Raw genomic sequence first — 15,479 nt, forward strand, 5'->3', positions numbered from 1 at the left:
ATCAGGAGTTACAAGGGGGTGATAGCTGTAGCTGAGGGGTCTCCCAAAGTTGCCTGTCACGCTTTTTTAATTCTTTCCTGGATGCAATGGTTCAGAGAATGCACCATTACATCAGATTTCCCACTATGCAACTGGAATTGCAGAAGACAAAAATGGATTTCCACCAGATGGCACGATTTCCCACATGTCATTGGGTCCATTGATGGGACACTTGTCGCAATCTGTTCCCCCTCAGCTAATGAGTATGTGAATAGGAACAGAAAATCATTTTATTCAATCAACGTTCGGGTCATATGTAATGCCTCATACATCATCACTGACATTGTGGCCAAATTTCCGGGTAGTACGCTTGATTTAAATCTTCAGGCACAGTGGAATATACACGTCTCACTGGGGAGCATTTGGAGAAGGATACCTGCTAGGTAAATGCATGTCACTCACTCTGATGGACTCCTTGGATCTGTTGAAATTGGCCAGTGATTAATTTGTTTCCTTTCTCATGTAGGTGACAGCGCATATGCAGTGTGTTCATTTATACTCAGACCATAGCTCAATCCAGCAACCCCAAGTAAAAGGAGATGCAATACTGCCCATAAGACGACGTGTAATGTGGTAGAGTGGACTTTCGGACTGCTGAAGAGTAGGTTTCGCTGCCTATATAAAAGTGGAGGTGCACGGCAGTACAGGCCAGAGAAATGTTGTAAAATCGTTGCTACCCTTGCCATGCTACACAACCTAGCAACAACAAACGGCATCCCATTGGACACCACGGATTCTGACTCGGAGTAGGATGATGACCTACAGCCACCTCGCAGAGCAGCAGGTGGTGTAGGTACCACAGATGGGAGACACAGACATGATGAGATCACACGCAACTATTTAAAGGTGAGTATTGAGACAAAGAAAATCATTACTGTTAAACAACTGTATTTTTATTGACCTTGACATCAGGTAATATGTGTGCATATAGCCTCCAAATCCTCACCAGTGTGTGCCTTGAGTTGCTCATCATGGCTTATATACACTCTACATTTACAACCCTTTTATTCTTATGTCATTTGCATGCCTCGGCCACAGCATTAACTATTTCTTGCGCCCACACGCAGCACTGGAACAGTCAATGTTCACACTGCCCTCCCTTGATGAGGGTTATGATGCTGTTCCTTGCCTTACACTCCGCAGTCTGGGCTCAGTTACCGGAGAAGTGATGCTGCTGCAGCTGGAGGCCTCCTCACTGTCCCCAGCACCCAGTATACCTGTGCCAGCTATGTTAGCTGTCTATAGCTGTTCAACAGCAGTAGTGACCTGCAACAATCTACTGGCAACATCCTGGCTGCAATGGGCCATTTCCACCTGCATTGACACGGTGCGTCTGGTAAGGACAGCTGGGCATTGCACCGATGGTTGACTGCCTTTGTGTACCCATCCATACGGCTAAATAGGCATTGCTTTTCATGGCGCCTAGAGTTCTGTTCCTTCTGCATGGTGGTGCATAGATCTTTGATTGCTAGAGTCTCGTCCACGATACTCTCTGCACTAGCCCTATGACACTCTGCAACAGTGTTGTTCAGCTCCCTGATGCCATCCTTGATGTCAGTCATGTTATGATTTAGGGACACCAGCTGCCTTTGCATTGATCTCATGCTTTTTGATTGCAACCCGGCACCTTTACCATGGTGCCCTCCATCCCAGAGAAGACAATGGATTTCTCCCCCTCGTCAGCGACACGTTGTGACCTCGCTCTGGGTCTGAGCCCACTGCTGTTGCTACGCAGCACAGGAGACTGATGAGTTTGACGCTTTGCTTGCTCTTCGGGCCTTGACTGTGGATCATCCTGGATGTCTTCCACTTCTCCCTCCAACTCCTGTAGTGGAGCCACACTGTACCTGCGTGGTCTTGGTGAAGGTGTTGTTTATGTTCTTGTGTCTGACTCTTCCTCCCCTGCCTTTTACTGTGGCTCAATTTGTGTGTCGTCTGCCTGTGGCGCAGGTTTTCCTGTAAATACAAGAGAACTATTTACTGTGTGTCCTGCTTTCTGTTATTTTCTATTAAATGTACATGATTTGGTATACCAAAATACTGTGCTTAGCTTGCTCACTGACTGGTGTGAGTACACTGTGGATATGTTTCTCTGTGTCACTGCTTTGCTATCTAATGTTTGGGACTGCATCTCCCATGATGCATTTTTGGGTGTTAACAAAATGTGGACTGGAGTGGCAATCTTACTGGGTCATTTAGATGTGGTGAGTTTAGTGAGTGAAGACTCAGGTGGAATTTAGCATGCATCTTACCTTGTCTGGTGTTTTCTGTGGCTGAGATATCAATATCTGCTGTGCCACTGATGGTTTCTGGCTGTAAGGTGGACTCCACTAATTCCTGAAGGGGTGTTATCAATGGCTATTGCCAGACAGATCTTTCTCTTCTCAGACTCTGGTATGTGCTGTGATTGTTTGCCAAAGAGCTGTTAATGGCTCTTCACCATTTTCTCAATAGGGACCTCCAATTCCTTCTCACTGAATTGATGTTTTCTTTATGGTCCTGCAGGTTCCTTTCCCTTCTCTGGTGTGGACATGATGTGACTTTGTGCCTGTCTTAGCACTCTTGATGGGCTCCTGAGTGGTGTGCTTTTGCTCTCAGCCTCTCCCACAGCCTCAGTCACTCTGAAACAGCATGGGCAGTCTCACTTCCTGCTTGTGATGCCATCCAACTGCACCAGAATTGCAGATTCGCTATTATGCGATTGCATAATTTGCGAACACGCAAACACGGAATTTTTAATTGCGATTCTGTATTTGGAATTGCGAATTTTACCTAATCATTTAATGTTACCGATTTTCCTTCCTGCATAACATTTTGCGATTCTCAAATAGCGATTCGGTAAAAATCGCTATTCGAAATGTGGGTTTTTGATACATCTGCCTCTTAATTTCAAGTTTCCAATATGAGCATAAAAGCCGAAAAAACAATAAAAATTCTAATTTTTAAATTCAAACAGGCATAAAAAGAAAAGGACGAGGCCCATGGCCACAAAACCGAAGAATTCACACCAATTAGGAAAAACGTTTAGAATTGCATTGCAAATATGGAACATTGCAAAGTAATAAGGAATGGAAATTGGACATATCCAGACGATAAAGACACCAATAATTTATCATATGTCAAATATAGATATATACAGCCATAGTGGTATTATTGGCAATATATGTATGTGCATAGGTAGCAAATCCCAGTGAGACATAAGAGCCATGGTCGGTAATACATAAGTGTTCAATGTTAATTATGAAATATTACATAATAAACATACCTCCATCCATACGTCATTGGAGAAGCAGTGATGGAATATGTAAAGAAAGGCAAGATCGAGTGCAAAATAAGTACTTTGTCATGGAGAGAACGTTTACAGAGAAGATTAAGAACTCTTAAGTCAGGTGTCAGCCTTGGTCCCTAATAAGGAGTTTGTGTTCTAGTCCTTAATAATTCATTACAGTTTATATTTGGAATTTGTAGAGCGCATGGCTGCCTGATTGCTTCCCAGCCCTAAAGAGTACTGTTTGCAAAGCTCGGTCCATCCGGTACCTATAAGGGAAACAGCAGAGTTATTAGATGTTTTCTGAAGGAGGTTTCATTAGGTATGGTTCTGACTTCAAATGGGAGGGCATTCCCCATCCTTGGCACCAGATGGGCAAATGATCTGCCTCCCCAGGTAGCTCTTTTGGCTCTGGTTGTCCTGAGGAGCTGTTGCTAAGAAGATCTTATGTGTCTGGACATCAATTGTCTTAGCTTTAGTGGGCCTTTTTATTGACGGCCCTATAGGCCACGCAGAGGGACTTAAAATGTATTCTTGTCTCGATAGGCAACCAGTGTAACTGTTTCGGTGAATCTTTAATTGATCCACTGTTGGTCATTTTTGGTAATAGTCTGGCTGCCGCATTCTGTACCACTTGGAGTCTCTTTGTCACATATTTAGGCACGCCCACATAAAGCGAGTTGCCGTAGTCCAAGTGCGAAGTTATAAGGGACTGAATGACCGTTTTTTTTTTCAGGTGAACAGGGATCACCTCAATAATCTTCCTTAACATTTTAAGAAGAGAGAAGCATATTCCTGACAATTTTCTGGATTGGCAGTCCATTGTAAGTGTATCGTCCAACCAAACCCCCACATTTTTTATGACTGGTTTGGGGATAGGTGGGGTTTCCCTGCAATGGGACCACTGTCTCATGGGTGCATGAATAGTAAGATTTCCTAATATCATAAGCTCTGTTTTTTCACCATTTAGCTTCAGACATCTGTTTGACATCCATTTTACTACTCTCTCGAGACAATGGAGGGCTGCTGATTTGCGCCATCTGTTAGGGATACTACCAGCTGGGTGTCGTCAGCATATGACATCACTGAGATGCCAGATTCCTGTGCTACATTAGCCAACTGTTGTGCATGAATATTGAATAAGGTAGGGCAAAGTGACAATCCCTGCGAGTCACCACATGTGATTGGGAGGCAATCTGAGAAACAGTCCCTTTCCATCACTTGAAAGGATCTGTCTTTCAAGAAAGAGGCCAGCCAGTCCATGGCCTATTTCCCTTAGTCTCTCTTTTAAGGTGGTATGATCTACGGTGTCAAATGCTGCACTGAGATCCAATAAAAGGATGGCAGCCGATCCACCCTCATCCAGTAATGACTTTAGCTCCTCTGTGACCACCAATAGTGCTAATTATGTACTATGGGAGGCTCAGAAACCCATCTGAGTGGGATGCAATATGTAATTAGAGCCTAGAAAATTGGCCAAAGTATTGTTTACATGCTTCTCTAAAAGTATGCCAACAAACGGCAGGAGAGAGACAGGGTGCAAATTGTTAAAAATAGTGGGGTCCAGGTTGGCCTTTTTGTAATGGCCTAATGACCGCATGTTTCCAAAGTTTGGGGACCAAAGCCGTAACCAATGATACATTAAGCATTTCCGTTATCGAAGGTAAAATGGTCTCCAGTGCTATCACTAGAATATGGGGGGGAGCTGGACCAGTAGGTGAGCCGGATTTTGTTGCTTTAATTAAATGCTGGACATTTTCTTCCGCAAGTCTAGGGAATTAAGCAAATTTTGGAGAGGATATTAGTCCTTTCGCCTCTATCCCTATATCCGAGACAAAGTCCCTGTTTTCCGGGAATTGGTCATATATTTCTATTACTTTTTTTATGAAAAAAAGTTGCTATGGCATTACACCTTTCTAATGATGTAGGGAGTGTATTCCTGATTTCATGGGGACTAGTTAAAGATTTGACCACTCTAAATAGTTCCCTTGGGGAGTTAGCTGATCGAAAAATGTTATCCTCGTAGTATTTTGCTTGGGCACTCTTCATGTCATTATGATAGGTCCTAATTAATAACTTTTATTTAGATTTTAGAGCAGGATCATACTTCTTTCTCCAGAGTCTCTCCAATTTCTTACATTGTTTTTTCAGTTCCAAGAGCTGTTTATTGTATCATGGAACTCTTCTGGGGTGTGTTTTGTTATTAATAGTTCTCTTAGGGCACACATGTCAGCCGACTGAGTAATCCAATCTTCCCTTTGCTGATATTTCTCTTCTACATTACCAGCAAATATGGGAGTCTTGTCCATTAGGACTGTCTGCCAGGTTTCTGAGACCAGTTTAGCCCAACTTCACGTTACAACCGTTTGGTCTTTGATTTAGCCTGCTGTATCGGCTTCGGTAGGCCAAAAATGATTAGAGAGTGGTCTGACCAGGGGACTGGGATCATTTCCAATACAGTGATTTGGGTATCATTAGAGAAAATGAGATCTAGTATATGCCCTTTCTCAACCGTAGGTGATGTCACACATTGAGTTAATTGTAGTGCTTTCAGATCGCCTTGCAGCCGTTTAATGGGGGGGTGTTTTGTGCATCAAAATGAAGATTGAAATCACCCAGAATAGTCATTTGGGATGTCTCCATCGCAAGACTTGCTAGGGAATTAGGTAGTGCCTCCATGAATTTGCAGCTTGTGCCTGGGGGCCTATAGATGAGTACCCCTGAGAAGGTGGGGGTAGGGGATAGTGCTATGTGAAACTGGAAGCTTTCACATTCTGAGAGAAGGAACTGATTATAGTACATTTAAATTAATCTTTTAAGATAATAGCTATACCACCCCCAATTCTCTCTGCCTGTTCAAATCTATGTATCTGATAACCAAAGGGGAGGGCGAGATGGATGCCAGGTCCTGAACTGTCATTGAGCCAAGTTTCAGTCACAAACAGTATGTCTAGGTCTTCCTGTAACAAGGCTCTTATATTAGAGGTGTGCCTTGAGATTGAGTGGGCTTTAATCAATCCCAAGTTTCATTTGGGCCAATGAGCGTTGTTAGTCATGGTTTGCCTATTCAGGTTAACGTGTGGCTCATAGCCACACTGGGCACATGTATTTCTAGTGAAGAGGGTGTTATCTCGTTATCAGTGAATCAGGTCTAGATCCGTGGAAGTGTAAAATTGTTGCAAGTGCGCTTGCCTCATTATAAAGTCTCTTTAGTGCTACGCAAATGTTGGGTATAGTATCATTTTAATGACAATCATATTTGTTTATATTTTTGATATAAAACTTTTAATGGTATTAGTTTATACATTTTTATAAACACGAAATAATCCATAAAATGAATACAATAATAAGTTATTGTTAATTCCATTGACCTTAGTTTTGATGAATCTGGTCTAAAGCAGAACTGTAGTCTAGAATGTTTCTATAAGATGTACAGAATGCTCGTTGACACTTGTAATCAAAATATTCAGAGGCCGGATATTTTGGGGGATTTCACAGATACAAACTATCAGGTTGTGATCCACTAAAAACATTACGTAGATTGTAATTGTATTCATGAATTGTATTTATATAGCACCTACTATCCCTGATGAGGCGCTGAAACACATCTCTGGGAGTACCACGCTACTCCGGAACCCAATATTAGAAGTAAATAGTTAGTAGGTTTGTAATTCTTTTTCCTGTGCACATTAGTTGTTAGATTTGTGCTCTTGATTTGACATGTGTTTAGTGGAGTTTAGAGTAGGGATAGAATGATGGGAATACACATAAAAGGGGAAGTAGTACGTTGTTTTTGTAAGTAGTTGTTATATGCTCCTAGCAGTTCGGTGACATGGCTAAAAATGGAGGGAACATTTTGAGAATGATGCTTGGGGGTTCATAGTAGTCAGAAAGGTTTGGGATGAGTGAGAGAGAAGATGGATGGGACAAAGCTTGAATGAAGGTTTTTTTTTAAAACAAAATACTGAAATTAACTTATACGTAGATATATACACATGACACTTGGCAAGGTTTTGTTGGCTGGAGAAAACCCCTCTATATAAACACTCATATGTGCATAGAAGCAGCAATATTTACATAGTCTGATGCACACATTCACCTTGTGGTCAAGTATGCAATTTTTTCATGACGTTTGTTAATGTTTTAGTAGCAGGCATAAACTCCTTTATATATGCACCTTTATCTACAGAGAAGCAGGAATCATGACATTCTCTGATATACACATGTACCTCATGGTGTAATATACATTTTCCCCTAAATAAATGTATCTGCTTGTAACAGGAAGCATAGATCAATGTACTATAACACATGTATAATGACAACCTCGTCTCTATACTATGGGAAGCATACTTTGAAATGTCATGTTGTGGTACACTGTTGTGTTGTGAGTATAGTTGTCATGTGGCGAAGAGCCAGCTCTTAACAAATCTTTTGAAGTTAAGATGTTTGTCAGTGGATCCTATGTTTGGGTAGTGAATTCCATTGTTTGGCTGCTTGAACAGAGAAATTTGATCTACCCATGTGTTTTTCCTTGCATGTAGGAATGTTGAGGCAGAGAGCCATTCTTGAGCATATATTCCTTTGTAATATGCATTTGTTGATTTTCTTACTGATGAAGAGTGGTCCTTTGCCATTTATTGCTTTGTGGGTGATAGAAAGCAGCTTGAAGTGGATCTTTTGGCAACTGGTATGAGCTGCGGAGTACCCAAGGGTTCATCTCTCAGCCACACGCTCTTCAACATCTACATCGCCCCCCTCGCCACCATCGTCAGACAGCATGGGCTCAACATTGTATCCTACGCCGACGACAGCGAACTCATCCTCTCACTCCAGAAGAATCCCAAAGACACCAGACTCTACTTCCAGGAAGGAATGAAGAATGTGGCCACCTGGATGAAGGACAGCTGCCTGAAGCAAAACTCAAAGAAAACTGAGATCCTCATCCTCGGACCTCGTACCACCGCTTGGAATAACACCTGGTGGCCGCCAGCCATCAGGAGCCCACCCACTCCTACAGACCACACTAGGAACCTCAGCATCATGCATGATTCCTCCCTTACCATGAACGCCAGATCAACGCTGTCACCTCCACCAGATTCAACTGCCTTCGCATCCTCCGTAAGATTTTCGAATGGATCCCCCCCGACTGCAGAAGGTCCATCACCCACGCACTCATAACCAGCAGACTGGACTACGGCAACGCCCTCTGCGCCTGAATCAACAAAACTCTTCTACGGAAGCTACAGAACATCCAGAACGCCACTGCCAGACTGATCCTATGGACTCCGTGCCATGAGCACATGACCCAACACACACGAGACCTCCACTGGCTCCCGTCGAAAAAAGGGTCACCTTCAAATGCCTCACCCACGCCTACAAATCCCTCATCGGACCCAATTGCCTCAACGAGAGACTATTCTACCACGTACCCAAGAGGAACCTCCGCTCCGCCGACCTCGCCCTGGCAGAAGTTCCCTGCATCCTCAGATAGAGAACCGGCGGGAGAGTTTTCTCCTACATCGCAGCGAAAACCTGGAACGAGCTCCCCGTGAACATCAGATCCTCCCCACCCTGCACACCTTCAGGAAGGACCTCAAGACCTGGCTCTTCGACTGACCCGGAACCGCCCTCCCCTCCCCCCCACGGGTGAGTAGCGCGCTATATAAACCCCTGATTGATTGATTGGTAACCAGTGTAAGGTTCTCAAAGCAGGGAAGATGTGTGCTTGTGGATTTACATGTATGAAGAGCCTAGCAGCAGTGTTCTGAATTCTCTGTAATCTTCTCATAGTTGACAAAGGTGAGCTATAATGTAGACCATTGGCGTAGTCCAGTTTTGAGAGGGCAGGAGCGATGGTAGCCTGAACCATGTGAGGAAATCCTAGATGCTGGAAGATGCATTGCTGTGTTTTCATTGTGACAAAGCTTAATTGGTAACTATTGATAGATAATAAAATCTAACTCACACTTGTCTTTGATAGTACATAAGCACCTCAATAATGAACACCGAACACAGAAAAATACATTTGTATGCAGAGATGTTTTAAGGCAAGGGCAGAGTGGGCTCTTGCTCAGGGCCTCAGGCTCCTGATAGAGCCAGCTGTGTTCTGCAGAGACTTCAGCCCTGGTCACCTTGAATAATTCTTTGAAATATTGTTTTAAATACCGTTTCTTTTGATTTATTTCTTAATGTGGGTCATTTTTGAGAGTCTATTACAGACATTGCAGCGAAATGTTGTTTGTTTCATGCAACAGCCATAAAAACGTTTCTTTTAGATCAAAAGAGGACCTCACATATGAGAAATGGGAGAGTGTTACAGAGATTATTTCAGTAATATTAGTGAGCTGATGAAAACACATGTCACTATCCCTGAATATTAGATGTAAACACATTTAGAATTTGCCCCAATGTGCCTGGGCACTGTAGGTGACCTGCCCAAAAGGGGCATGAAAGAGCTGAAATTAGATCATAAATTCAAATCTGTTTCAAACAGGGGCCCCCAAAATACGTTTGGCACAGGGTCCCCAAAATCCTTAAAATGTCCCTGTTTGAATAACCAGTACTGATAGAACCTAATGGGAAACAGCATTTATACATGAAATGAGGGACAAGATTAAAACAATAATATTGGAAAAATTAAAAGAAGGGGAAATAGATAATTCAGGGCACAAAAAGTACACAAGACATTGTCATTCAGGTCTCTTAGGGCCTCATTTAAAACATGCATACTTACAAACATTTTCCATGGGGCCAAAAAGTATTGTCTGTAGCTTGACCGAGGGCCACATTGAGGCTAGTATGGCGGGGCGAGGGGAGAGTGTAAGGAAGATGTGGGGGAACAAAGCAATACCATGTTGTTGACAAGGAGTCCAGTCCATGAGGCCAGTCCAAGGGACCAGGTAAACATCAGGGCAGCTCGGCTCGCCTATAAAAGGGCTCTGGTTAAAAGCAAAGCAGAAGTAAAAGCAGCCACTTGGGAAAACCTGTTAGACCCAGAAATACTTGGTAATAGCTCTAAATTCTGGGGCATTATAAACACACCTCTCTTTGCTTCCACAGGTGATTCCCCCCTAGGCACCAACATTTCAGAAGATGATTGGGTCTCTCATTTTAGTCGTATTTTTAACAGCGATATACCACAACCTATATATGACAAAGGTATCCCAGGTATTAACCCCTTGCGTTTCAACATTTGTGGAGAAGGGCATCATGGGTTTAACCCGGAGGAAAGCACCCGGGCCCGATGGTGTGCCTCCGGACCTTTTTAAATGAAGGACATCACTTTGGGCCCCCGTTCTCTCTGCTGTGTTTCTGGCATTTCAGCCGAAGAAGGCTGAAATGCCAGAAACCGGTCCCCGGTAGCTTGTCTCCTTTCTGGTGAAGAATTGGCTTGGTAGTTTAGTCTGCCCTGTTCCCATGATGCACTGGGCCAGGGACAGACTGATTTGCATATAGCCAGGTTCTGAGCTGGGATGGGGCAGTGAGATAAATAACGGTGATGGATCAAGCCCTGATCTTTGGACTGGGTAAGAGTGGTCTGTTTAACTCAGACACTCTGTTCATCACCACCCCCTTTTTGTAAATCGTTTTTGGCCACTATAGGTGTGGCAGGGTATACTCAGACATGAGTCCCTTTCTCACTGCTCCATCAGGATTCAAGCAAGCCGGGCCGAAGAAGGCTGAAATGCCAGAAACCGGTCCCCGGTAGCTTGTCTCCTTTCTGGTGAAGAATTGGCTTGGTAGTTTAGTCTGCCCTGTTCCCATGATGCACTGGGCCAGGGACAGACTGATTTGCATATGGCCAGGTTCTGAGCTGGGATGGGGCAGTGAGATAAATAACGGTGATGGATCAAGCCCTGATCTTTGGACTGGGTAAGAGTGGTCTGTTTAACTCAGACACTCTGTTCATCACCACCCCCTTTTTGTAAATCGTTTTTGGCCACTATAGGTGTGGCAGGGTATACTCAGACATGAGTCCCTTTCTCACTGCTCCATCAGGATTCAAGCAAGCCGGGCCGAAGAAGGCTGAAATGCCAGAAACCGGTCCCCGGTAGCTTGTCTCCTTTCTGGTGAAGAATTGGCTTGGTAGTTTAGTCTGCCCTGTTCCCATGATGCACTGGGCCAGGGACAGACTGATTTGCATATAGCCAGGTTCTGAGCTGGGATGGGGCAGTGAGATAAATAACGGTGATGGATCAAGCCCTTATCTTTGGACTGGGTAAGAGTGGTCTGTTTAACTCAGACACTCTGTTCATCACCACCCCCTTTTTGTAAATCGTTTTTGGCCACTATAGGTGTGGCAGGGTATACTCAGACATGAGTCCCTTTCTCACTGCTCCATCAGGATTCAAGCAAGCCGGGCCGAAGAAGGCTGAAATGCCAGAAACCGGTCCCCGGTAGCTTGTCTCCTTTCTGGTGAAGAATTGGCTTGGTAGTTTAGTCTGCCCTGTTCCCATGATGCACTGGGCCAGGGACAGACTGATTTGCATATAGCCAGGTTCTGAGCTGGGATGGGGCAGTGAGATAAATAACGGTGATGGATCAAGCCCTGATCTTTGGACTGGGTAAGAGTGGTCTGTTTAACTCAGACACTCTGTTCATCACCACCCCCTTTTTGTAAATCGTTTTTGGCCACTATAGGTGTGGCAGAGTATACTCAGACATGAGTCCCTTTCTCACTGCTCCATCAGGATCCAAGCAAGCCGGGCCGAAGAAGGCTGAAATGCCAGAAACCGGTCCCCGGTAGCTTGTCTCCTTTCTGGTGAAGAATTGGCTTGGTAGTTTAGTCTGCCCTGTTCCCATGATGCACTGGGCCAGGGACAGACTGATTTGCATATAGCCAGGTTCTGAGCTGGGATGGGGCAGTGAGATAAATAACGGTGATGGATCAAGCCCTGATCTTTGGACTGGGTAAGAGTGGTCTGTTTAACTCAGACACTCTGTTCATCACCACCCCCTTTTTGTAAATCGTTTTTGGCCACTATAGGTGTGGCAGGGTATACTCAGACATGAGTCCCTTTCTCACTGCTCCATCAGGATTCAAGCAAGCCGGGCCGAAGAAGGCTGAAATGCCAGAAACCGGTCCCCGGTAGCTTGTCTCCTTTCTGGTGAAGAATTGGCTTGGTAGTTTAGTCTGCCCTGTTCCCATGATGCACTGGGCCAGGGACAGACTGATTTGCATATAGCCAGGTTCTGAGCTGGGATGGGGCAGTGAGATAAATAACGGTGATGGATCAAGCCCTGATCTTTGGACTGGGTAAGAGTGGTCTGTTTAACTCAGACACTCTGTTCATCACCACCCCCTTTTTGTAAATCGTTTTTGGCCACTATAGGTGTGGCAGGGTATACTCAGACATGAGTCCCTTTCTCACTGCTCCATCAGGATTCAAGCAAGCCGGGCCGAAGAAGGCTGAAATGCCAGAAACCGGTCCCCGGTAGCTTGTCTCCTTTCTGGTGAAGAATTGGCTTGGTAGTTTAGTCTGCCCTGTTCCCATGATGCACTGGGCCTGGGACAGACTGATTTGCATATAGCCAGGTTCTGAGCTGGGATGGGGCAGTGAGATAAATAACGGTGATGGATCAAGCCCTGATCTTTGGACTGGGTAAGAGTGGTCTGTTTAACTCAGACACTCTGTTCATCACCACCCCCTTTTTGTAAATCGTTTTTGTCCACTATAGGTGTGGCAGGGTATACTCAGACATGAGTCCCTTTCTCACTGCTCCATCAGGATTCAAGCAAGCCGGGCCGAAGAAGGCTGAAATGCCAGAAACCGGTCCCCGATAGCTTGTCTCCTTTCTGGTGAAGAATTGGCTTGGTAGTTTAGTCTGCCCTGTTCCCATGATGCACTGGGCCAGGGACAGACTGATTTGCATATAGCCAGGTTCTGAGCTGGGATTGGGCAGTGAGATAAATAACGGTGATGGATCAAGCCCTGATCTTTGGACTGGGTAAGAGTGGTCTGTTTAACTCAGACACTCTGTTCATCACCACCCCCTTTTTGTAAATCGTTTTTGGCCACTATAGGTGTGGCAGGGTATACTCAGACATGAGTCCCTTTCTCACTGCTCCATCAGGATTCAAGCAAGCCGGGCCAAAGAAGGCTGAAATGCCAGAAACCGGTCCCCGGTAGCTTGTCTCCTTTCTGGTGAAGAATTGGCTTGGTAGTTTAGTCTGCCCTGTTCCCATGATGCACTGGGCCAGGGACAGACTGATTTGCATATAGCCAGGTTCTGAGCTGGGATGGGGCAGTGAGATAAATAACGGTGATGGATCAAGCCCTGATCTTTGGACTGGGTAAGAGTGGTCTGTTTAACTCAGACACTCTGTTCATCACCACCCCCTTTTTGTAAATCGTTTTTGGCCACTATAGGTGTGGCAGGGTATACTCAGACATGAGTCCCTTTCTCACTGCTCCATCAGGATTCAAGCAAGCCGGGCCGAAGAAGGCTGAAATGCCAGAAACCGGTCCCCGGTAGCTTGTCTCCTTTCTGGTGAAGAATTGGCTTGGTAGTTTAGTCTGCCCTGTTCCCATGATGCACTGGGCCAGGGACAGACTGATTTGCATATAGCCAGGTTCTGAGCTGGGATGGGGCAGTGAGATAAATAACGGTGATGGATCAAGCCCTGATCTTTGGACTGGGTAAGAGTGGTCTGTTTAACTCAGACACTCTGTTCATCACCACCCCCTTTTTGTAAATCGTATTTAATGCAGCCACTGACCATGGATGCCCAAAGTCCTGGGGGTTGTCCACAATAGTCCCCGTTTTTAAAAAAGGGGACTGTAACAGCACATCCTGCTACAGGCCAATATCCTTAATTGATTCGGTCGTAAAAGTAGTAGGCGGTGTAATCCTGAATAGGCTAACAACCTGGGCTGACGAAAATAATATAATTTCTCCAATTCAATATGGTTTTAGACCAGGCCACTCTACCATCTCCCAGTGTCTCAACCTATACATGGTGTTAGGAAAATATACGATGGCACGTCAGGGCACAGTCCATATGGCTTTTATGGACCTCTCTTCAGCCTTCGACTGTGTCAATAGGGGCAAATTATGGGAGGCTATGAGAAATATGGGGGTGGAGCAGACCCTGGTCAATTTCCTGGCGGATCTACACCCGGACACCCGAGCTAATGTGTGATACACCCAGGACCTGAAGGTGACCAGGGCATTCGGAGTACACCGGGGTGTAAGACAGGGTTGCAACCTGGCCCCGTTTCTTTTTAATCTATACATCAATAATCTGGAAAATATCCTCTTAAAAACATGTGCTGATTATCCCTTTTTGGACGTAAAGGGTTACTTGTTTTACTCTATGCGGATGACGCCGTTTTGTTGGCAAGGACCGCAAAAGGGCTCCAACTGCTGCTTAACACCTTTTTTACATTTATGAAATCCCGGGATCTCTCCATTAATAACTCAAAATCTTTTGTTATGAATGTAGGTACAGCACATAAGAAGGAGTTTTCATTTTATGTAAACAGGGAGAAAATTCCCACGACTAAAACCTTCTCATACCTGGGGGTCCTGTTTGATAACCAACTGAAATGGGGCCCGCTGTACAGAAGAAAAAAGGGGAGATAACACGGGCAAATGCAGCTATTTTTTATTTTGCGAGGAAAATGGGGAAACGGCCAATTGCCGCTTTGTTAAAAGTCTATCAGGCCAAGAGTGTGGCAATAGGCTGCTACGGAAGTGAGTTATGGGGGCACACGAATGTTAAGGACTTGGTGGTAGCAGAAAATAACTTTTTGAAACAGCTTCTGGGGGCTCCAAGAGGAACTGCCAATTTTATAGTGCATGAGGAGTTAGGTTCCCCTTATCTAGGTGATACCATTGCACTTCAGCCTTTAAGATTCTGGCTGAAATGCTGGCTAAATAAGGACCTCCTGTTAAACCACCAGCTCCTGAGAGAAGCACTGACATGGGATAATATGTTACAAATCCCGTAGCTAAAATACTTGAAAAATTGTTTCACTGCATTGTGGCGTCCGGAACTCTTCTCAAATCCCGACTCAATTACTGTAACAGACGTAAAGTTTGTGAAAAACACTTTCTTTCTTTCACAGCTATTCCAGCGGGAGGAGGTGGACTTAAAGAAAAGCAGCAATAGAAACTATGTTTTCATACAAACCACACTAAGGGGCTCATTAGGATGGCGGACGGAAGT

Source organism: Lissotriton vulgaris, chromosome 3_1, assembly GCF_964263255.1.
Source record: "Lissotriton vulgaris chromosome 3_1, aLisVul1.2, whole genome shotgun sequence".
NCBI classification, from domain to species: domain Eukaryota; kingdom Metazoa; phylum Chordata; class Amphibia; order Caudata; family Salamandridae; genus Lissotriton; species Lissotriton vulgaris.